This window comes from Molossus molossus, unplaced genomic scaffold, assembly GCF_014108415.1.
Source record: "Molossus molossus isolate mMolMol1 unplaced genomic scaffold, mMolMol1.p scaffold_m16_p_9, whole genome shotgun sequence".
NCBI lineage: Eukaryota > Metazoa > Chordata > Mammalia > Chiroptera > Molossidae > Molossus > Molossus molossus.
The window spans coordinates 39,600,864-39,626,615 of NW_023425403.1; the positions used below are offsets into that span (position 1 = coordinate 39,600,864).

The window sequence follows — 25,752 nt, forward strand, 5'->3', positions numbered from 1 at the left end:
AAGATGAACCCCAAGAGGCCCACACCAAGACACATCATCATCAAAATGCAAAAGGTTCAAGACAAAGAGAGAATATTAAAAGCAGCAAGAGAAAGGCAGCTAGTTACCTACAAGGGAGTACCCATTAGGCTGTCAGCTGATTTCTCAAAAGAAACTTTGCAGGCCAGAAGGGAGTGGCAAGAAATATTCAGAGTGATGAAAACCAAGAACCTACAACCAAAATTACTCTATCCTGCAAAGCTGTCATTTAGAATCGATGGACATACAAAAACTTTCCCAGACAAGAAAAAGTTAAAGGAGTTCATCACCACCAAACCGTTATTATATGAAATGATGAAGGGTCTTTTTGAAGAAAAAGATAAAATGTATGAACAAACAAAATGGCAATGAATACATATCTATCAACAATGGAATCTACAAACAAAATGAACAGGAAGAACAGAAACATTCTCATAGATACAGAGAACATTTTGTTGGTTGCCAGTTGGGAAGGGGGTTGGGGGAATGGGTGAAAAAGGTGAAGGGATTAAGAAGCACAAACTCATTGCTAGACTGACAAACCTCAAAGGGAAAGGGGTTGGGGGGGTGGGAAGAAATAAACCAAAGAACTTATATGCATAACCAATGGACACAGACAATAGTGTGGGAAAAGGTGGGAGGGGGGGCGGGAGTGGGGAGGAGGGGGTCAATGGGGGAAAAATGTGGAACATCTGTAATACATTTTACATCCAACAATAAAGATTTGGAAAAAATAATAATAATAATAATAATAAATGCAAAATATCCTTAGAGAACAATTAAAGTAAACATTTTGATGGGGGGAAGCTACTCACATTAGCCTTTCAAGTCAGGCAAATATTACTCCCAGTTTGAAAATGAAGAAGGTGAGGTCTCTGAGTCCAGCCCAAATATGGCAATTGAGAGATAGGAACTTGGCACAATTGTTTTTTGCTTGTTCGTTTTCTCAGGAACATATGCTGGTAGAAGGAGATTGAACTTTCCAAGCCTGGATTTGAATCCATGTCAACCATTAATTGCATGACCTAGGCTACTTTAATTAGCAGCATTTAAGCTCAGTTTGCTAATAAGCAATGAGGGCAATTTCAGTGGTTCTGAAAAAATTTACACTATTTGTTGAGAGATAGGAAAGAATGTATGATATGTCTTTAATACAATGTCTGGTACATGGTGAATGCCCAATAAATGGTGGCTGTTATTTTATAAGATGACATTACTGGCACATTTAAGCACTTTTCACTATATAACATTGCCTGGAAAGATGACTGGGGTTTAAAATAATAGAAAGCATAATTTATGTTCATGAATAGCATTTCTGAGTATTTATTCAAAGAAAACAAAACACTAAACTGAAAAGATATATGTACCCCCATGTTCATTACAGCATGATTTACGATAGCCAAGTCATGGAGGCAACTTAAGTGCCCAACAATGGATGAATAAAGAAAATGTGGTATATACATACAGTGCAATATTATTCAGCCACAGAAAAGAAAAAAACCTTGCCATTTGAAACAAAAACAGACCTTGATGGTATGCTAAATTAAATGTCATATAGAGAAAGACAAACACCCTAGGATTTCACTTATATGTGGAATCTAAAAACAAAACTAATAATCCAAGCTCATAGATATAAAGAAGAGATTGTTGTTTTCCAGGTGCCAAGGTAGGGACTACAGGGATCGGGGTAGTGAAATGGCTGAAGTTTGTCAAAATGTACCAAATTCCAATTATAAAATATATAATCCCTGGATGTAATATGCAATATGGTGACAAGAGTTAATAATACTGTACTGTGTATTTGACAGTTGCTAAGAGAGTAGATGTTAAAAGTTCTCATCAGAATCTGAGACCTTTGGACAATTATATGGGAATTGCTTCCTTGAAATAACAAAGACAACTTGATAATTTTAAGTTAGTTTTGGGGCAGCAATTTCTTGCTCTTTCAAACAAATTCTGTGTGATGCTACTGTTAAAAACTCTCCTATCTGCTTTTTTTTCAAATTGATTTTAGAGAGAAGAAAGAAAAAGAAAGAAAGAAAGAAAGAAAGAAAGAAAGAAAGAAAGAAAGAAAGAAAGAAGAGAAAGAAGAGAAAGAAAGAAAGAAGAGAAAGAAGAGAAAGAGGAAGAAAGACAACAATATGAGAAAGAAACATCTAACTTGTAACCTGGGTATGTGCCCTGACCAGGAATCAAACCTGCCACCATTCAAGCTTATAGGACTATGTTCCAATCAACTGAGCCAGAGTTCTGCTTCTCTCCTTATTGGTTCTCCTTCAACTGGATTGTCCTGACTAGAGAGAAAAGGTTTAGGTAACTGCTGACAAGTAATTTGTTAGGGGTAAGCCCACTTGGAAAATGTATTGACAATTTTTAGAATATCCCAAATATTTTCTTTAATAACTTTGTCTTGCTAGAGCCAGAATTAAAAATTGATATGTATCAATAAGATAGGATATTAGAATAACCTTTTTAAAGAACCCAATAAAATGTATGTGATATTTAAAAAAATAAAAAGTATTTGTAGATATGTGTGGTGATAGATGTTAACTAGATTTATTGTGGTGATCATTTCACCACATACTAACATCAAATCATTATATTTTATACCTAAAACTAATATAATGTTATATTTCAATTACATCTCAGTAAAAATCTTGAATTCCTAAAATTGTTTTAGTCAATCTTACAATCTAATTCTTGAGACTTTACCAAAAAAAAAAAAAAAAAAATGACTTTGTAAACATAAAATTTTCAATACTATAGTTTTTTATTTGGAATGATGTTTAGATATAGTTGAGAAAAAGGCAGCATAAAGGCAGCACTTGTATATTTAATTTGCATATCTACTTCCACAGAGTGATTACAACTCAAAGTAGATATTACATTTACAGGAAGAAATATAAGTTGATATATTTATTGATAAGGATAACACATTCTGTCCCTTTAATAAATAATTTAGATTTTTATATAATTTTTATGTTCTAAAACTCTGAACTAAAAAAAAAAGAATTTCATATTTTAAATATCAAAATTTATAAAAGCAATATTCAACTAAACAATTCATTTTAATTTAAAAAATTATCTTAACTATCAAAAATGTTTTGATATTAAATCTTATACTACTTTATTCAATAAACCAGCTTATATACATGTGATAAATATACATATGTCAATTAAAACAAGTCAACTGAAAGAAAAATAGCCATCTCAAACTAAGAGGAAGGAATGAAAGAGTTAATATATTTTTAAATGACTGCATAGGGGAGTGAAGAAGTATTAAATTTTGTATTTAAAATTCAGCTCTGGGATCCTAAGTAGGTGAAACCTAAATAGTTATAAATATATCACAATATATTTGATTTGAAATTCTTCTGAGAAACTCAAAAATTCTAATTACTGATAATTCCAGAGACAAAGCCTATAATTTATAATTTTTAGCATATTACCTGCAAATTATAGAAAACAATCTTTACAAGGAGTTAACACAAAGATGATCACTTATTCAAGAATATTATCTACCCACAGCCCAACCTAAAATTCCAACTTTTAAGATGATGGAGCCATTCACACCTCAGGAAGGAAAACCTGACTCATTCCATAAATGAGATGCAACCGTTGGGACACAGGGCAGGCTTCCCAAGATATTTCACAAGGTTTATTGATTATTTTCAACCAAAATTACCCAAGAAACAGCAAAAGCAGGAAGAGCTCTGACTCTCTTCTGTCCCCCTAAAAGCAGGAAATAAATCTCTTTGACAGGTGCCCTCCCGCTCCTGAAGGGCTGAGAGACAACCTTATCACAAGCCATAATATACAGACTGGAAAAGCATGTATAAACAGCCTTGTTACACATGTACTAATTTAATACCTAAGCCCCAACTTTGTTTAGATTCCTAACTAAAGAATGCCCAAACCGTGCTTAGAGTCCTTTCTAATGAGCACTAACTCTCTTCAGCCTGTCAATTCTCACACGTGTGTTGTTTCATTGTCTGAAAGGTATAAAAAGGTGCCTAGATTGATCATTTCCTTGAGCCTCATTTTATGATCTGAGTCATATTATGATTCTCTTGTGTGCACGTTATTTATTTTTTCTCCTGGTAATCTAGCGTTGTGTCAATTGTATTATTTTATAACTAGTCTAGCCGTAAGAACTAAACAAGTCTTGAGTGGGGAAACTCTCCCAGTCCCCAGGTGGGCAACTAGGACATTATAGGAATGAGAGAAAATTCAAATAACTTTGACTATAATAGTAACATTTCAAGGACCGATTTCTGCTCAGGAAGAACAAGATCAAATAAGATGCCTTTTCAGCAAGAAGGAAGTTAAATGGGGAAGAAAGAGGCTGTGGGATTTTGGAATTACGTGCATGGCATTTTATAAATAAATAGATGGGAGCACACAGGCAGTGGTTTTTTTTTTCCCTGGAACTAATGCAGAATAGGGTGGTTTGGAACTTATATTTTATCATCTATCCTTTTATTATAGTCTCAGAGACATCATTTTCTATCAAATGTCTTTGATGTCTTAGAGGCATATGCATATCTTCACTTCAGAAAACTTAGTAACTTTTTCCTTAATGGCATTTTTTCTCTTAACTACACCATAAAATATATCTTTCTGGAACACCACAAAGTTAACTGAAAAAAATGAGCAGAGATTTAAGAATTCAAACAACTCCCTGTGCATGTAAAATAATCAGTTCAAATCCTAATACTTACTATAAGATTCTCCTCAGCACCCAAATGTCAAAATCCAACAGGATAAGAATGACTATTCCATTTTGTATCTCCAGCACAGAGCAAAATGCATGACTCAGTCAATGTTGCATGTTGCACAAATATTATCACGTTTTTAAAAAGTGATAAGAAAAGAAACAGTCTATCTGTTGTCATGACAACACCTTAAAATAATTTGAAGTGGTAAATCCATTTCTCCTTGGTTGTGTCCTCATTAAAAAAAAGTTTCCAGAATGGGTGCACATTCCTGTTTGACAGCAAATTACCTTTTTGAGGCACTGACATGTTTGGCTAAAAGGAATTTTTTTTTTTCTTTCCTTAGCATGTATATGAATGTACGTGCTTTTGTTTTCATTTTTTTCTATCAAGTTCTAATACATTTCTTTATTGGGAAATATTGAAATAACAGGAGCTCATAAAATGAGTTGAATGAATGACATAGCTTTAATAAGTCATTTCAACCATATATTTGCAAACAATTTTAATTTAGTAAACTTTCTCTTCTTTTTTTTACCCTGCATTTTTGAAAGTGACAGAAGATAGAAGATTCAGAAAAGAGTTTCTCATGCTTAAAGAGTGAATAGGCACCTTCTTAGTTAGAAAAATATCCTAGGTGATCTCTGTATCGATTGATCTTACAAATTATGTACATACAGCACAATTACAAAACCCATAAAATTAATGTCAACCACACAAAGTTAAGGTAATGGATCATGTTGTGTTCTTAACAGTTCATTTCCAAGTTTAATTTGAGTATTATTTCTATAGAAAAAAATTAATTTGAGTTTTAGAAGCCTAGTCAACCCTGGCCATGCAATCATTCAAATCGATTTTTTCTTACTTTAAGGTGCATACCAGACTTTTGTTTCTGTAGTGTCCTGTGGATATAATTTGACTTCACTTCAGAAAATACATTGTATATGAGACATTTTTATCTCATTATTTTATTGACTCATCATTAAAGTACTACTTGGTGCTCATGAAGTCAATAAACCCAAGGCAATTATGACATAAAATAATAGACCTGTACTTGGTCATATAAATGGTACAAAATATGTTGATATAAAGTCATAATTAAAATATTTTTGAAATTAAATGATAAAATTCAAATTGAAATTCAGACCTCCCTGTGTCATAGCAGGAAGTTTGAGAAACACTATGTAGTAGACACGGAGAACCATCTTAGTTGTTAAGAATCATTTTAATTTTACCAGAGAGTATTTATAAGTTGATTAATTAGAAATCTGAATCTACTTTTTTCCATAAGACAATGCTAAAATTTATAGCTCTGGACCCAACCATACAACACAATTTAATTTACCTCGTAATTTAGTTGAACACTCTTCATTTTCAATAACGGTGGTTGAAATTAGTTTACAAAGTCACTGTTTTATTTTCAGTATATGAATGTAAATTATGTAAATTCCTTTACAGCAGTTTTTCTAAGTATTACAATAATAGTAATTACACAAAAGCTCAAGAGTAATATTTGACTGGGCATTTTGAAAACGAATATTGAATGCAGGTGCTGGAGGAAAGTAGATTTAATTATTGAATTTTGGAACTTCTGTGGAAATGCTGAAAAAGACTGTTACAGTTGGGGTCTTAAAATCTTTATATTGCTACTTCTTGATTACTCTTAATTTACTTGGAAAATGTTTAAATCTCTCATTTTTCCTTAATAGCAACATTTCCCTACTGAGTTTCTATTTTAACCTAAAAAGAAGGAGAATTGCTATCTGCCATTTTTTTGCTTAGTAATTTTCTCAGATCACTAGAGACAATTTGCTTTTTTTGAGTCATCTCATATATTTGTTTACATAATGATTGTTTTATTCTTAATATCACAAGTAAATCATGTTTGTTGCCAAAGTGTCAGCCAATATAGATAATCATAACTTTAAATTAATGGAATTCTATTATTGTGGATTAGATTATCTCAATCTTACTGTTTTCCCTCAAGTCATGCCAAGATGGAATATTTAGTCTCTCTCTCTCTCTTTTTTAAAGAGTCTATGAAGTTGGCATAGAAGTTCATTTTTAAATTTTTTTCTTTATTGATATTAGAGAGGAAGACAGAAAGAGAAAGAGATAGAAACATGGATGAGAGAGAACATCAATTTGCCACCTCCTGCATGCCCCCCACTGGGGATCAGGCCCACAACCTGGGCGTGTGTCCTGACAGGGAATTGAACTGGCGACCTCTTGGTGCATGGGTCAAGGCTCAAACACAGAGCCACACTGGCTGGGTTTTGTTTTTGTTTTTTCTTTATCAAAATCTCAATGGTTTAGGTAAGGGGCAAGTCTTTTCTATGTGACTCTAACCTATTCTCCTGTAAGTCCTGGAATTCCACAGGTTATTTTCCAAACTATTTGTAAAAATTAAGTCACATTTGTATAACAACACATTTTTTACTGACTTTTGTTCCCAGTAGCTCTGCAAATTTGAAAATCTCATTCCTGATTTTGGAGGGATTTTTTGTGTGTGTATTTTTGTTTTTGTTTTGTTTTGTGTTCTTTAACTCAGGAAACATTTTTCACATACTCACAACTACGTTCACAAAACTATCATCTCAAGCATGATGGACTTCATCTGCACTAGAGCTTCTGAGCAGCCGTAGCACATCTGCTGGACTCTGTTATTGCTTCTCTGGCATGTACCACGTTTTCAAGGCAAAGTACAACTTTTTGCAAAGCAACTGCTTTGTTTAGACACAACCACCACTTGAATTAAGGACAGTCGTATAAACAAGTTATACTTATCACCATGGCTGTCTTTGACAATGTGAAATTTTACCTGCATCCTATGCTCCTGGGAAACAGTGACAGTTAAAAAATCTCCCAACCTTTTGTGTTTCAGGAAATGACCTACTGTAAATATTCATCCTTCCGCATGTGACTTGGATAAGACTCATAGACATTCCTCTCGCTAACCTATGACAACCCAGACACACCCTCCAAATTCTCGTGCTTTGCCCTCTAAATAATTAGCTGGTGAGCACTCACCTATCCTAGGTTGACGGCATTATGCACCTATACGTTAACCTCATTTAAAAAGTATTTTTGGGGAACAGAATTGAGAGTTTGAAACTAAATTCAACTTTTTAGAAACCTACCTACTATGTTTCTCAGCATTTATTGCAGTATTATTCTTAAGAAGAAGGGGGAAAATATCAACATAATTCAGTGAATCATAGTCCTTAAAAGCACTTATTCCAAATAGCTGTCTTGAGTAAATAGAGTTCTAATAGAAAGGAAAGATATTTAAAAGAAGAGTGAAGGGTCTTTTTGTCTTTTTCATTGCCATAGTTACAATTTGTCCAGTGGATGAGACACATTCAATATTCAATATTTATTTATTGAACAAATTGAGGAAGCTGTTATGTAAAATAATATACTTCAGAAAAGAAAAGGACATCAATTCTAAGTTACAAATGAGAATAGGTAACACACCCAGTGTTAGACTTTCTATGTCATAAAGGGAAAGATGAGAGAGAGACAGAGAGAGAGCTATGTTTCTTCTAGATTTAAAAGTCAAAACAACCAAATTCAATAATGTGTGGTCTTTGACTCTAGGTATGTACAAATCAGCTATAAAAGTGATTTTGGAAAATCTAAATGCTCTCAAATACAGAATTAATACTAGCTAACATAAGTAATTTGTCTTTTTTTTTTTTTTTTTGCTGTAATATAGTATTATGCTTTAAAAAAAAAGACTTTTTTTGCAGGGGAATTACATGCTTGAAGCATTTAGGAATAAAGTATTAAGATATCTGTAGTTTATTTTAAAATGTAATACAAAAAGTATAAATAGTGAAGTATATATAGAAAATAACACCACCTACTGAAATTGGATATTGTATATTTGCCCACTCATTGTACTATTCTTTATATTTTTCTAAATGTGTAAAAATATTCATGGTTATAGTGAAAGACAGAGAAGGGAGGAAGAGAAAATACTTAGATAAAGAAGAGAAAAATAAAGACATTATACTCCTGCTTCAAGGTCATTTCAGAAAGGAAAGATATTTAAAAAGTTTCCTTAATGAACATGAAATTTCTGAGAGTAAGGGAGACACAAGCATCATCTCTAAACTTAAATGTCAGAAATGCAGCCCTGCAGACATCTCCTCAACTAACTGAAAGACAGGTGCTACAGCGAGCCAAGGGTCGCAGATCAACATAGTCACATGGGTTAGCATCCTACTTGTCCTTGGACTCCTTAATCAAAATATTTTATCCTATTAACAATATAAAAAATTAGCTTTAAGAAAACTTAGAAATATTTAATATACTTAGATTGTAGATATTTTTATAAACTCGCTATATCTTTATCATAAAATTTGATATAGGTAAGTGTGTGAGTAAAAATGTGATCATTTTCTTAGGATAAATACTATCAATAGAATTATTAGACAAAAGATCTGAACATTTTGAAAGTTCTTCATTAAGATTACCAAACTTCTTTTTATAGAATAGAGACATAATCATCATACTGGTTCCCATTTTTATGTAGGCAGTACACAAAGAACATTACATGCCTGATTTTCTTACTCTATGCAGTAGTTTCATTGAGTAGGTATTATTACCCCAATGTAACAAATTGAAAATCTGAAGCTTAAATATTTGCAAGTACATAGAGAAAGAAAATTATACAAATTTATCTGTGTCAATTTTTTTTACCAAAATATCCTTACCAACATTGCTTGGGATGTTCACATGCACCTTTTGAACAACAGATCTCATACATTTTAAAGACTAAGATGATAGGTTGACCATTTTATTGGCCATTTATACTTCTTCCTTATTAATTTTCCTTTTCTGTCTTAAACACATCCTCTATTTGTACTTCAACCCAGTTCTTGATTTCATAATTGTTATGTATAAATTAACATGCATCATTAAACTTCCATTTAATTTATGGGTTAAAAATATTTGTCTCTACTATAAATTGAATAAAAAGTATACATTTTAAAAATAAATAGAAGCTATTCACCTAAATCAAAATTTAAATACAAAACATATAGGAAATTAACTCTGAATAATTGATGAGGAGATAAAATGTAGAAAAAGACCCACTGTGTGGATGAAAATCAAATTCCAGTTAAATAACTGGGTTTTTAGTCCAAATAATAATCAGCAATTGCACGTATTTGTGTACATTTTATTTATTTATTTATTTACTTATTTTTATTAAATTTATTAGAGTATGGAATATAAAACTGAAACTTGTGTAGATTTTTAAAATTTATTTTAAACCAACTTTGTAAAATATAATCTAGTTGTCTTCCTCTTCTAACCTTTTCTATTTGTTTCATGGTTTTATGTCTCTGTAACAAAAGTGGAAAATGCACAGGTGAACAAATTGCTATTATATTTGGTTAATATAACTATTCTGAAAAATTTAATTGCAAAACAACCTTTTTTAATTGAGTTTTAGAAATGCAGCTGACCATACAGGATGTATAGGCTAAACTTGGAGTCAGTTTTTGCATATTTTAATTAAAAGAATTAATTTAGTTTACTCCTATATAATATTTTTGCTTTAAAGAATAAAAATGTATACTTTTTTTTTATCCTCACCCGAGGACATTTTTCCATTTTTTGTTCAGAGTGGGAGGGGAGAGAGAGAGAGAGAAACATCGACATGAAAAGGACACATTGAGTAGCTGCCACCCGCACGGTCCGGGGACAAACTGCAACCGAGGTACATGCCCTTAGCAGGAACCGAACCAGGGTCTCTCGGGACTGCAGGCCGAAGCTCTAACCACTGAACTAAACTGGCCAGGGCTATACATGTATACTTTTAAAACAAAACATCACTCAACCAACCAGTTAATTTTAATGTACAAAATAGATGTACTCCTTTTTAGCATTTCAACTCTGTTTAATTGAGTGCAAGTATAACTTTAAAAATTAGGTGTACAGGTGCAACATAAACTATCTATGCAACTAACTCAGACACATCTGTATTTAATAGATATCTCCTCATTGGCTTTCACAGTATATCAAATGCTGACCTTATACATATGTCTCCACAGATGCAATATGAAGTCTACAAACTTATAGACAAAATGAAGTGAAAACTGGAAGCAATGATTGATTGAGTTAAATTAGGAACTGCTCCTACTTCCAGGGTAAATATTTCAAAGGTTTGAATCAAGTGAATTTGTTCTTTTCTTTGTGAGATGCCAACGGTGAATAAATAGCAATCTAAGTCACATGTATTATGAAACCATATCTGAAAAGATCTGTAGCATTGTCAAAGAGCTTTCTGGAAATAGTTCTCATTGAAAAGCATTTTTAAGAAGAAGCTAAAACTGTCACTAAATGAATATCATCCTTCTTGTAACTCCATTGTTGGTGGATATTTAGCTAGACTCTACTCATAAATTCTCCAAGAATATGAAATAGAGCATATAAAATATAAATGATAATTCAAATAAGTTAATCTTATTTTTTATTATTTTCCAAATTTAATAGAAACTATTTTTTCCAACATGATACCTCTGATTTGTAGACCTATCCTAAAAAGGTTCAGGTACAGTCAACCAGTAATAAATGTCCTTAGTATATTTTACATCTTAGCCCCGAAAACTGCTTCCCACTAGACTAGTCATTCACTTGAGTAATAATTTTTTTAGGGGCATTCATAAGAAAGAGAGGATGAGGGTTATTCTTTCCTTAGCATTATTCACATTTTGCAAAAGTGAACTTTTGAACTTTTGGCTTTCTTCTGGTCAATGTTATTACACTTTAGGCAGTTGCGGTGAATTATTTGCTTCACAAACTTGATTTGTGAAGAGAGGTATAGAGTTCACTTTAGGAGTTAAAAAACACATGAATCGCCCTGGCCGGTTTTGCTCAGTGGTAAGAGCATCAGCCTGTGGTCCAGAGAGACCCGGGTTCGGTTGCCGCTAAGGGCCATGTACCACAGTTGCAGTTTGTACCCGGCCCTGGTTGGGTTGTGCGGGTGGCAGCCACTCGATGTGTCCCTTTCACATCGATGTTTCTCTCTCTCTCTCTATTCCTCTCTCTCCCTCCTACTCTATCTGAACAAAAAATGGAAAAATGTCCTCGGGTGAGGATTAAAACAAAACAAAACGTGAATTTTTATGAAATCTGAAAATGAAAGAAATCACTAAAAAATTAAAATCTGCCAGAATTCAGTCTTATTTCATTATATGCCGCATGTATGTCTTTATTAATTTTTGAAAAATGAATTTAGGAATATCCTAAAATAAAATTTCAAAACAATGTTTATTGTAAGCAGTAATTTCTTCTGATAAAGAAAAAGTGTTACAACAATCCTGCCAGTCTTATGTCAAGCCAGTCTATGAAACAAGTTTAGTTTATGATGTTTATTAATTACTAAAATTCATACTTTTTGCAACATTATTAAAACATTAAAAAAAATAGCACTTAGAGGAATTTAGTGCATGTGGTTATTGTACCTATGAAAAGTCTCAACCTATTATTCAGCAACATATAACATGATTGTAGTGGCAGGTAGGAAACAGGTGTACTTACTGGGTCCTATAAGACTAAAGTTGCCCTTTTACACCTCTAACATCTTGAAAATCCACCGTTCTCTCCTATTCATATCTAAATCTAGTCTGTCACAAATATATATCTCCCACAACTCTGATTCCTCAGGACATACCCCTTTCTCTCAAATTCAATAGAATTGTGAAAAATCTGGAATAAAATAGGAGGCTCTCATCTATGGATGCTACTATGATTTGCCACGAAAGCAAATTAATATAATATGGAGACCATATATTTTTGTATCCCAACAGAATTAGAATACTAATTACTGTTCTTCTACATACCAGCCCGTGACTTCATATAGGTCATTAAATTGATATTAGACTCTGTTAAAAGTCCTCTGTGTTATAGTTAACAATCTTTCTTTTTTGAGTTTGTTGAAACTTTTACATTTGCATGTTATTTTACCACTGTAACTATTTTTGCTTCAACTTATAATGTCTGAATCCACGATCACCCATTTTCTAGCACCACGGAACGAAAAAGGAGACCACCAGAACATGCAGACAGGTCATACACAAATTGTATTATCAGCTAAGGCTTTGGTCCAAGGCCCAGTGGTTTCATGAGTTAGGTAGGGTATATAAAACATTTAGAACTCATTTTGCCTAGACCGCTGGCAAGCTCAAGAACAACACCAAAAGCAGAACTAATGGGCTTCTTGACCCCCTTCCACAGTCCTTTATGCTATTCATGGGTCTTCAAATTCTATGACTCTAAAGGTGAAGAGATAGCAAAGAGAGTTGTTCCTAAGGAAGAACTCTCCAAAAACAAACAAACAAAAAAATCAATGTGTCCCTAAGGCCAAGAGTCTCAAACTGCCTCACAGGCTCTCAGTCTGAGTCAGGGTCCCTTCCTTGTTTGTTGCATTAGATAGCCCGCATTGTGTTCTTGGAGGGAAGTTCACAAAGAAGAAACCATTAAAAACACACTCAATGGTCCTGAAACAATTTTTCGAAGAGTTTCGATTTTATGCAAAACCCAAAAGTTGCTATCTACAGAGGACAGGCATTTTACACAATAAATATGCAAATTAAAAAAATTTTAAATTGTGGTAAATCTTATAAAATAAAAAGATTCCGTGGGAGAGAACAATGAGATCTTCATGCTGCGCAGTCCATGTAATCCTTTCTGAGAAAGAGATTTAAGCAGAGAACTAAAGGAGGAGGAGAACAGAGAGGTAGAAGCACAAAACAGAATAAATAGAAACAAGACCTTTCTAGTATGTTAAGCAAATACAGATGATCCCTGACAACGAGGGTTCAACTTAACGATTTTTCGATTTTACAGTGGTGTAAAAGCCCTGTGCATTCAGTAGAAACTATCTAGGTCAACCTGTGATGTGTGATAAGTTAGGTGTATTAAATGCATTTTTTTCAAATTATAATATTTTCAATCATTACGTGTTCATCAGGAGGTAACCCCTTGTAAATGAGGAGCTTCTGTAATATCTTTGCATGAGGTGGGCCAAAGGTAGGTTTACAGTTGTTTGTGTGGAAAATAATACAATAATTAATAAATAATAACACAAAAGTAAACTATGAACCTACTTTTGCCGGGACCTGTGGTTATCCTAAAGAGCACACCTAGTTCTCTAGTAAGAGAAACGGAAAAGGGCCTCATGGCATCAGTTTTATTTTCCTCTCTCATCCATTCAGGGTTTCTGCCACTCAGATGGCTTCCTGAAAATTTAAATTAACAGCCACTTTGCTGGTCCTCACTTCTCTGTACGCTTTTCTTCGTTGATGATTTTTGAGAACGTGCGTTTCCCAAGGCAAGTTTAGTTTTTGATATTTCATCTGAAAGCTTTTACATACTAATGACCCCGAATTTAAAACCTGCCCATGATTTTTCCTGTGAGTTTGAAATCAATGTAACCAGCTTCCAACATGCCACTTCTACTTAGTTGCCAAGGAATCATCAGACTATTAACATGTAAGAAAATTAAATCTAAATTCCAATTTCACTCTATAAGAAAATGTGTTCTCTTTTCAATAATCAGACTAATATACTTATACCTAGTTACTCGATCCAAAAATCTTTTTCCAGGTTCTACAGTTATCATCTTGCCCAAACCACCACCAAATGCATCCTAGACTTTTTAAATTGCCTCGTGATGTGGGCATCTGCTTTTAGTTAACTCTTGCTCACCACCTGCCAGTCTATTCTCCCAATAGTGCCAAACTTGCCATTTGAAACATGGTTTGTCATTCTGAAAGAAACAACTAGTTTTTCAGCATTGTCTATTCTTACCTTTGTTAATAGTTGAAGCACCAGGTTTAAGGTGGACACATATTTGCCTAGCAAAGGACTATACCTTCCACCTTTTCTGACAGCTTAGGATGTTGTGTTACTAAGTGTTTTTCAGTTGGATGGGACACACAGCTGGTGTGTGCAACTTCAGAATTATGCACTCAGAAGAAATATGACCAACAGCCGCCTGGCCTTTACATTGGCAGAGAGGCAGTGTCTTCTAGAGTAGCCCAGAGATGACAGTCACCTTTTGACAAACCAGAGTGTTGGTACAAGATCAGCCCTCTTATCTTTGGACTGTAATAATAGACAAACACGCACATGCACACACACACACACACACACACACACACACACACACACAAACATAAATCCTTCTTTTAAAACCATTTCCAATTTAATTTTTGTTGCAGAAGTTTAGTCTCAATTCTAACTATGGCAGGTTGTATTTTCTTAAAATGATTGCAGTACTATGTCCTATTCTGCATGTTCTTATTACAATGTGACATTGATAATCCTCCTATCAGAGGTGGAAGTCTATGCTCCCTTGTCTTGAATCCCGGAGGTCTCATGTTTATGACAAAAACAATGATATGTGACTTCCAAGGTTAGGTCATAAAATTCCACATTTTTTAAGCCAGCCACCATGCTGTGACATAACCCAAACCAGCTCACGTGGAGATATTATGTTGTGGAGGCCTAGAGACTATAAGAAGAAAGATATGGCCAACCCTCAGCAGCCCACGTCTGGCTGCAAGTGCGTACAAAATCCCAAGCCTGGTTAGCTGTTATTATCCCATAGTAGCCTCAGAACAATCTCACGTGAGAAGCAAGCCTATTTCAGAGAGTTTGTGGCTTCTACCTAATGAATAAACACCAATAAAATTCACAGAAAGCCCACAAACATGTTCTGATAGAAGCACCACCAGAATGGACTGGAAGGAAAAACAGTACAAAATAAAAACAGGCCTTTGAACTTCTGAACTCCTGTGGACAGGAAGCGTGCTGAGAGAACGATCCAGATACAAATATGAATCGCATCTTTTAGAGGGGACCGGGCATTTCAGAGGACAGACCAACATTCCAAGAGAGAGGCCACAAGCCATAAAGAGTCATTCCCGGGAAGCAGCACTGTGACCCTATCAATAAACCAGCACCATTGTCCCAGTTGGATTTAAAGATTATTCTAGGCAAGTGATTGCTCTGTGCCCCTATTCACGGACATTGCAGTTATCTCATGACTTCTCAATCATTGAATGTTAGGTATGTGGGGGACAGAATGTGCCTCTTTATCTCCTACAGTTCAGGTCAAGGGTTGCTGCATTAAACTTTTTTTTCTTTATTGAGTTTAGAGAGAGAGGAAGGGAGAGGGAGAGAGGAAGAGAGAGATAAAAACATCGATGAGAGAGAACATCAACTGGCCGGCCGTCTCCTGCATGCCCTCCACTGAAGATCGGGCCCACAACCCGGGCATGTGCCCTGACCAGGAATCAAACTGGCGACCTCTTGGTGCACGGATCAACGCTCAACCACTGAGCCATACTGACCGGGCAACGGTTGCTGTATTTTAAAAGATGTGGCCAACTCCTGGCCAGTTTGGCTCACTGGTTAGAGTGTCAGCCCCCAGACCAGAGAGTCTCAGGTTTGGATTCCATTAAGGGCACGTACCTCAGTTGCAGTTTGTTTCCGGCCCCAGTAGGGGTCATTCGGGTGGCAACCAGCCAATGTGTCTCTCTCACATCAATGTTTCTATCTCTCTCTCTTCCTCCCTCTCTCCCTCCCGCTCTATCTGAAGAAAAATGCAAAAAATGTCCTCGGGTGAAGATAAAAAAAAAAACGTGGTCAAGGTGCAACACTAGAAAGCCTCATTCACAGCTATACATGGTTCAGATGATGAAACCTTATTCCTTGCTCATGTTCCTGATGCTGTAATAGCATGAAAATTCTGGGTGTTGTTGGACAGGGTGAGTATTTATTGCATATGAGAGGAATATAAATAATTGGTGGCCAAAGGGAGACTGGGGTTTCAAAATTCTTTGTTACTATTTACTACTCCCATTTAGAAATAGTCTATGCCTTTCCCTGAAATCTGGACTCTACGCATAACCAATAGTGTTTGGCAAAAATGATACTTGTGCCAATGTTCAGAAAAAGCTTAAAACAAACTGGTAGTTTCCACTTCCTGTATCTTGAGACTCTACCTTATATCCAGCTACCAAGTTGTGAAGAAACCCAAGCAGCCCAGTGGGGAATCCTGTCTGGAGAAATTTACATGAAAAGGAATAGAGGCCCCTGGCCCTGAGCACCAGCTGGATTTCCCACCAATGGCCAGCATTTACTTGCAGCAATGTAAGAGATCATTTTAAAAGTACATTCCCTAGTTCCCAGCTGAGCTGATGCAAATAATCCCTTATGGAGCAAAGACCGGCAGTTCATCTCACCAGATTGCAGATTGGTAACAAAGGAAAGAGTGTTGCTGTTTTATGCTAATAAGCTTGAGGTGGTTTGTTAGAGAATAAGAACACTTATTATACATAATTTCCTGGCTAACAACTCTCCAAAGTGTTCCAATTAATAGGAAAAAATATTCACAGGCGCAGATTACTTAACAGAGGCTAATTCGCCCTTCTTGACTTGATCTCTGACCCTATCTTCAATCTTATTTCCTTCTGCCTCTACCATCCCTCACCATTTTGCAGGTCCAAGAGGTTTCTTTATGGTTTTCAATCAATCTAATATTCTTCCAACTCCAGGCCTGTGTTCTTTTTGACTTTCTCTGTGGAATGTAGTTTTACTGATCTATGTGGTTTCTTCTCTTCATTCCATTTAAATGCCACCTCTTCAGGACAGACTTGCTGAATCATTTTGCTGAACAAATTGTAGATAATCATCCTCATTACTGCACTATTATCTCCAATCATTTGAGTCCAGGACTTGATTTTCTTATGAGACACCTCACCTTATGATAATGTTTCCATCTCCTCCTTACAAGCCACTATACATTCCTTCAAGACCATCTGGTACCAGAACATCCTAGCACAAAATGTCAACCTAAATATGTAAATAGAGACATCCCTTTTTCGTTGTTTTAGGTAGCATTTGCTGAGCACATAGAATACAAGAACTATTATAAAAACCTTAACTATTTTAATAAAATTAATAGTCTTTCCATAGGAGACTGAAGCATAGTAAGGTTAAGTACTATATCTCAAACAAACAAACAAACAAACAAACAAAAAAGCAAATTTAGCCCTGGCTGGGCAACTCGTCAGTTAGAGTGTTATTCAATTCTCTGAGGTTATGGGTTTGATCTCCAGTCATGCACATACAAGAAGCAACCAATGAATGCATAAGTAAATGGGACAACATTTTCTCTCTCTCTCTCTCTCTCAAATCAATAAATTTTTTAAAAAAGTAAAAAATTTAAATGTGACTGAACTAGAATTTCTAAATTTGGTTTTTAATAAGTCGAAACTATTTTATTAAACTGACACTGCTCCATTTAATTTTCTTCAGGCTATCTCCACTATAGCCAAAAAGAAAAAAAAAAAATTGAGAGTGTGCAAAATTGACTTTATTGTCTGTCTCTCAAAATGCATAAATCTGTTCCCTTTCTTGTATTTCATGCTGGAAATGGCCATTGTCATAGCCAAAAATCTGAAAGTTCATCTTTTGTGTCTTTCATATTCAAATCTGCTACCCAATTCTATTGATTTTATCTTAAACTGTTCCCTAATCAGTTCAATCCAAAGCATTATCAAATCTGACTTAGTTTAGGCCTCTACCATTATTTGTAGAAATTATTGTAACATATTCTGAACTAGTTTGTCTTTTTATTTTCCCTGATATTTGATCTATTTCAGACATAGCTACAACAGAAATTCATCTAATAATCAAATCTTGATCATGCCAGTGAGGCTAGATATAATTTTTTCAAAGATTCTTCGTGTTACATTGAATGTTAATTCATTTTTAATCACCATCCCTCTGCCGGAATGCAAACTTTTTGAAGGCAAACTTGATCTTTAATCTTTTATTCCAGTGTGTGATGCTAACAAAAAAGTAAAAAAATGTTTATTAAAACAGTTTTTTAAATGCTGAGGGTGTATGACCATACACTTCTTATTTGTAAACAGTATAGAAGTTGAAAGCAGAAATCTGAGTTATGTTTTCAGTACATTTTAATTAATTTTTGGTGGTATACTAATAAAATAAAACTTAAAATGAAGGTCTCGCATACATTTAAAATGGTTATCTTTAAAGAATATTTGGTATAAGAATTTTTTTTGGATTAAATATTTTGTAAACAAACCAAGAGCATATTAGATGCTAAAATTACTCTCAACTCAGATTTTTTACTATTAATAGCCCTGGCAGGGTAGCTCAGCTGGTTAGAGTGTTGTCTGGATTTGCCAAGGTTGGGGGTTTGATCTCTGGTCAGGGCACATACAAGAAGCAATCAATGAATTTATAAATAAGTAGAATAACATATCTATGTCTCAAATTAATGAATAAAATTTTAGAAGGATAATTTTACTATTACTTAAATTTTGAAATCAGTAACATTTATTAAACATTATTATTATAATCATTATCAAAATAAGTTAGAGATGAGAGCTCTGCTTATTAAAATGTCAGAATATAATAGAAATCTAATAAATATAAAAGTCAGTAAAGAAATTAAGAGTACTTAAAAATAATCTATAAATTTTACTAATTTAAGAAAAAATTAATTAGTATACTAATTGTAAAATAAACATTTAAATTGCCTACTTGCTTTTTATTAATACAGATCTGAAAAGAGAATGATTTCTTGCTTTGTTTTGTTCACTTGTTTTTGTTTTCTATTTTTCTCTTTCTGCTTTTTTTCCTTTTTTTTGTTCTGTTTTTCTCTCTTTCTCCTATTCATTAATAAAACAATAGTCTTTCTAGGTATGTCATTATGTTAACAGAAACATTTGCATAATAAAATGTATTTGATCTTGAAGGGAATAATTTACTTTGATCATTATTTTCAATATTAAAATTACTTGTTGAAAACCAACCCAATTAACAATATAATGTATGTAATTTATATAAATAATTTACATGTATATGATTAATGTCTATTTTGAAGAAGTACATGGTCTACATTCAGCCCTTTATCTCTAAATGAGAAGTTAGGGAACCCTCAAATTCCTAAACTTAGTGTTTAAGCTCTACAGTGTTTCTTAAATTACATCAAATGTACAAAGTCATGAAGGATACAGTTCTCCCATTGCTAGCCCATGAGACCACAGAGACAAAGTTCCAACTAGAATGTTCAGATAGGGAAAACAAGTAAAATGTTCCTAAATTTTCAAGGATGAAGTTCTACAGGAGACAAGGAGAGACTAATATTCATGAGCAATAGTGAGAAAACAGAAAAGTGAAAAGTGTCTTTACACAGTGTTTAGTACACTCATTTGATGAATTTATATATGTAAGTAGCTGAAGGTAATTGCAGATATTAATGCCAGATTATGTGGCATTTTATAAAGGCAATTTCAGAGAATAATTTGGAATTCACCCATCAGTTAATCCTGAGAAAACTAGGTTTCTGAATCCAAAAGTCCCATGATGAAATCTCTAAAAGTATTATATGGGCTAGATTGAGTAAGAAAAGTCTGGAGGCAAATAAATCAGATACAAGTTTACAGCAATTCTCTAGATGAAAAGTCATAGGACCCTTGAGGCTGGTTGTGGCAACAGCAACAGAAAGGAACAGATTTGAGACATGGTATACAATAAATTGAGTGAGCTTCATGAACAATCAAAAGTAAGAGTAGAAAGAAGAGTTACATATTGGTACTCTGGGGTGCCTTGAGGTGAGGGATAGCTTCTCATAATACCCATCAGCTTTCACAAGCCATTCTGAGTAATAATGATATTAAAAATACAAATACCAAAGTAATATTTACATTTTCTTAGTTTTATATAAAGTACAAAAGAAAAAATTTTGTTAAGTTTGTACTTTCATTCTTTAAAAATATCATATAAAGTGGTTGCTATGAACAAGCTAAAATTTTTCTAACCACGCTCCTCCTTCCTCCAGTGTCTCTGAGCCATGCTTTCCAGTGCCCTACTATACATAAGTTCTGGGGTATCACAGATCAGGACCTAGGCGGTGTGTGAGATTAGTGCTAGTAATAATAGGACATTCACAGTGCCAAATAATTTTATGTCAAGGGAAGTGTAGAGTTCTTTTAAAGGTATACAAAGCTTCAGATGATGGAATTTAGAAATATCTAGCAAGCAGCTAGAAAAGCTGAAGCTCAATGTGAAATCAGAGGTGAACTAAGCAATGAATGAAAGGGTTAAGTGTATAAACTAAATTCAGGGTATAAAAATAGCTAAGAGGTGCCAGATAGGATAAAGTATAGCAAAGCAGAGGATAAAGTTCAGTCAGATAAGCATGGAGAAAAAAATGTTGGTATAAAAATCTATAAGCTCACAAGAAGAGAATTTTAAAATGGGGAGATATTGATCAATTTCAAATGTTGCAAAGTCAAGGAAAATAGTGACAGCACTCACCATGTCTGTGTTCAACAGATATTAATTTAATATGCTGAATTCATGAGCTCTTATAAATAATTTTGAAAAGTAACTCAATAAAAGAGAAGAGATAGAAATCAGATTTCAGGTTTTAAACAAGTTTATGTATTAAAATAAGAGTTCTTGAGGCCAAGGATGTTACCTTGCATTGTAACTGTAGAATCTATTTTGGACACTTGAGGTTATGGAGGTTCATGAATAATTGTAGATAATGGCAATAAATGGGGAAAATAGAGAGTTTCTTTTTTAATTTTGCAGAAAAGTACCCCCAAATAAATGACTACCATGATCCAATACTGTGGCAGATGTTTTAAATGCATTTGTTTATTTAATTCTCATGAGTTCCTAAACCCATTTTACAAATAAGGAAAATGGGTTTACATACTGAAGGTAGTGTGGCTCAAGATTAAAGAGATCACAAACACTGACACCAGATTTTAACTGGTAAGTTTTAAAGGCTGTATTCTTTATATTGAGCATGTCACATTTTTCAGATGCATGGCAAGAATTAAATGAAGAGATAGAGAGAATCTGGGGAAATTTTTTGAGCAGGTAGTGGTGATAAACCAGGAGCTAAGGAAAAGTACTGTATAACTGCCCATTAGAAGAACGAAGAGCACTTTTGTCCATAAGGAAGCATATACAATGGCAGAAAGAGGGCGGAAAAGGCAGCCACCGTGTGTGCAACTATTGGAACTTGTAACCAGAAATGTGGACATAATTATGGAGTTCCACAGAGAAACTTTTTCAAAGTACACATTTAATGCATCCATGTATAAGAAAAGTTAGGGAGAACACAATAAAATGTAGACTCGTGCAGTAAGTTAGAAGGAACTATTGAGAGAACAGCTAAGGGAACACATCACATATTTTAAAAGAAGCAAAAGTATAGCGTGCTCCATATATCCTTTGTCAGATGATTTTCATAAATTCTGAATTTAAATTAAACATGTAACTGAAATGCAAAGACAATGAACAAATATAACTTTTGATTCAAGCACACATTAATCTATCTCTTGTAAATAGATACATAACCAAAAAAATGGTGCATTTCCTTTCAAATACAGCTGCCTTGTTCTGAAATGGGATATAGCTGATGCAATTACATGCTAGATAAAAATGTAAATTTATATTATTCAGCATAAATACTACTAATAAACTAATTCCAGTATAATTTCATTTTAGTGCAAATGTAGTAAGACAGTATATTTATTTTAAATATATTGGTGCCTAAAACTTGTAAACGGTGTATATTCATTTCTCTATCATTGCTATATAAGCAATCATTTCAAAAATTAGTAAATATTTTATAAAATTAAATATAATCTAAGAATAATGATGAAATATGTTTTCATATTATAATTTCAGGAAGTTTACATTTATAAATAAAACATAGTTCTTAGAATTATTTTATTATTAGCATGCAATCACTTTGCCAGAATGAAATGTCATACTGGAAACTTCTGTCAGTTCAAACTGGTCAGTGTTTTTTCATTGAAGAATACATTGTGCAATAAAAAAATTGCAAATTAATTGCCATTCAGACTTCTACCTCTGTAAAAGCAGGAGGTAGATAAAGTATCAAGTTAAGAAAGGAGAATGCATTTCTTAAATTCTTTTGGATTCAGGTCTTAAATATTGCAATTGCACATTGGATGGATATTTCTTTTCTTTAGAGTTGCTGTCAATTTTAATTCCTTTCACAAAATATTATATAAAACACCTGATAAATGTCATAATGGGTTTGCATAAAATGTAATTTGTTTTTCACTTAAATGCACTCTAAATAATAAGAAAATTATCTATCTATAGATATATATATATATATGCATATAGATAGATACAGGTATAGATATATAGATAGATCTCTCTAAATATAGATATAAATATATAGATGTATGCCCAGGTATTATATATTTATAATTATAAGGAATTAAAGAAAAATGTATTTTAAAAGATATCTAAATATTAAGTTATATGAGGTTATAAATAGTATATATATAAATATTGTTGTAAATATTAAGTTTTATATTCTGGATTCTTTGGAAAACAAATATCTACATATTGGTAAAGTAACATTACTCTTTAAATAGAAAACTATTTTTATAGAAATAACTATTCTAGACCATTTCTTGGTAATTCTATGTTCAATACAAAATAGTTCAAAATTATTTCTAAATATTTATATTTGTGTTTTACAGTATTTGTACTCATCATTGAGGAAAACTTTATGACTAAAATGTTTTATTTATAAAATATAGAAGTTAAAAATATCTTTTAAGTTGTTCTTAAGGAACTTAGGTTATTTTTTGAATAGTAAAATTGTTAACTAAATTTAACAAACTATTAAAAGTTGATGATGTTTTAATAAAGGTGAATTGTTAACACTGGGTTATTGTCAGTGTTGCCAGTGAATATGGAAATCAAGTCATTCTTCTTTGCATTTCACCATGTGTCAAGTTCAATTTCAACCCACTTAGTTGTTTTTGAATAACTTTGGATTCAGACACTATAAAAAAATACTTTAAAGTAATTTCTTCTGAAAATAAAGTTCAACGCTCTTCCAAATTAACACTACAATGAATACCTCAGTCCAAAAAAATAAATAAATGAATCAAAACCAGAAACAAAAACATTAGGAAATATGTCCATAAAACCAAAGTTACAAATCCAAATATTTTTTCTAATACATGACTCTATCCTCATGAATAATTTTGGATTTTGAATCATTTCATAATTTTAAGCTTCAATAGATTGTTTTTTTTTTCTTTTAAAATGTATTATGTATCTTAACTTAGAGAAGTACAGTTAAAATGAACACCTGGTAATATAATTTACCACCAAGAAAACCTGTGGACCTGCCACACATGTAATGTATTTCTATTTCATTAAGGTTAGATATTGGAAGTATATTATTGGATACTAACAAAATAGTTATATGTGTACTATTATAAGAATATATGTGTGCATTAAATACTTTTTCTTGTTAGGAAGTAAAGAGATGGTTTACAAACTCTCCATGACTTTTTGTCAAAGTTGTTACAGTCAACTTCAAAGTTTGACTGTCATCTCCTGTGACAGGGCACATATTATCTATTATCTATCTATCATTTATCTATCTATCTATCTATCTATCTATCTATCTATCTACCTATCTACCTATCTATCATCTATCTATCTATCTATCTATCTACCTACCTACCTACCTATCTACCTATCCATTATCTATCTATCTATCTATCTATCTATCTATCTATCATCTATCTACCTACCTACCTACCTATTTAATCTATCATCTATGTATCTATCATCTATCTATCTATCTATCTATCTATCTATCTATTATCTATCATCTATCATCTATCTATCTATTTCTATATCTATACCTAAAAAAAGAGAGAGAGAAATTGCCACTTTGAATTTGTTAGCAGCCAGGTCAAGAGGTCATTTAACCTGAGAAATATTTTTGAGCACTTATGACCAAATGTAAATAACAGATAGTGCAAAAGAGTTAAGCATATTTGACATCAAGTACCTTATAAGTTAGTAATAACTAGGAAAGAATACAATAACCATAATATGATGTGAAGTAAAATAATTCCCCAAAGAAGTTCAAAATGCAATAATTATTCAAAAGATAAAGGGCTACATGCAGCGGAATAGTCAACAAAGAACAAAGAAGAGTACAAAGACTGATAGGAGCATTGGAAATTAGGTAGTTCTTATAATGAGAGATAAAGGGCCATACATGCTTGTGGAGAGGACAGCATATTATATGTTTTCAGAAACAATCAGTAGCCCACTTTGTCTGTAGAGCCTGGTTTGTATAAGGGACTCCAGGATAAAAGTCTGGGAGGAAAAGTTGGGTCTATATTTTGGTTTGGCATTTATTTTAGTAAGGGGAAGATGATTATAATATTTGTAAATATAAAAATAAGATTATTTAAGGTAAAGATGAGGTCTGTAAAGGACAAACAAGGCAATTTAAAGTAGTGATGAGTTCTATAAAGGAAAATGTTGGAGCATGACTTGGGAGGACACAGTAGGGTAACTAGATGAGGTGGTTCCAGAAAAATCCCTTTGAGGATTTCACATTTGGCTACAACATGACTAATAAAAACTAGAAAGTTGACTGAATAGCCAACATCACTGAATCATTCTTTAAAATTTACCTGTCAATGAAGTTTTGGATGTTTCATAATTCAATTTAAAATGTGATTAAGTTAAGTTAAATTTTCTAATGCACACATTTGATACAATTCTTCTGTGACTCTTAGGTCTAAAGAATCACAAAACAATATAGTTTTTACATTAGTTGATACTAAATTTGGTTTTAATTTTATTTCTTTAAAAGCTGTGAAAATTTGCCCCACTCAGTTTGGCTCAGTTGGTTTGATCATCATCCCATACACCAAAAGGTTGTGGGTTCCATCCCCAGTCAGGGTACATACCCAGGTTGCGGGTTCCATCCCCAGTTGGGGTGTGTTTGGGAGGCAATTAATCAATGTTTCTCTCTCACAATGATGTTTCCCCCTCCTTCTCTTCCTCTCTCTCTCTCTCTCTCTCTCTTTCTCAAGTCAATAAAAACATATCCTTGGGTGAAGATTAAAAAAAAAAAAAA

The 25,752-nt window shown here is 33.3% G+C and overlaps 1 pseudogene; it reads left to right on the forward strand.

Moving 5' to 3' along the window:
• Positions 1-25,752, forward strand: part of LOC118622359 — a 39,059-nt pseudogene that overhangs the window by 12,744 nt on the left and 563 nt on the right.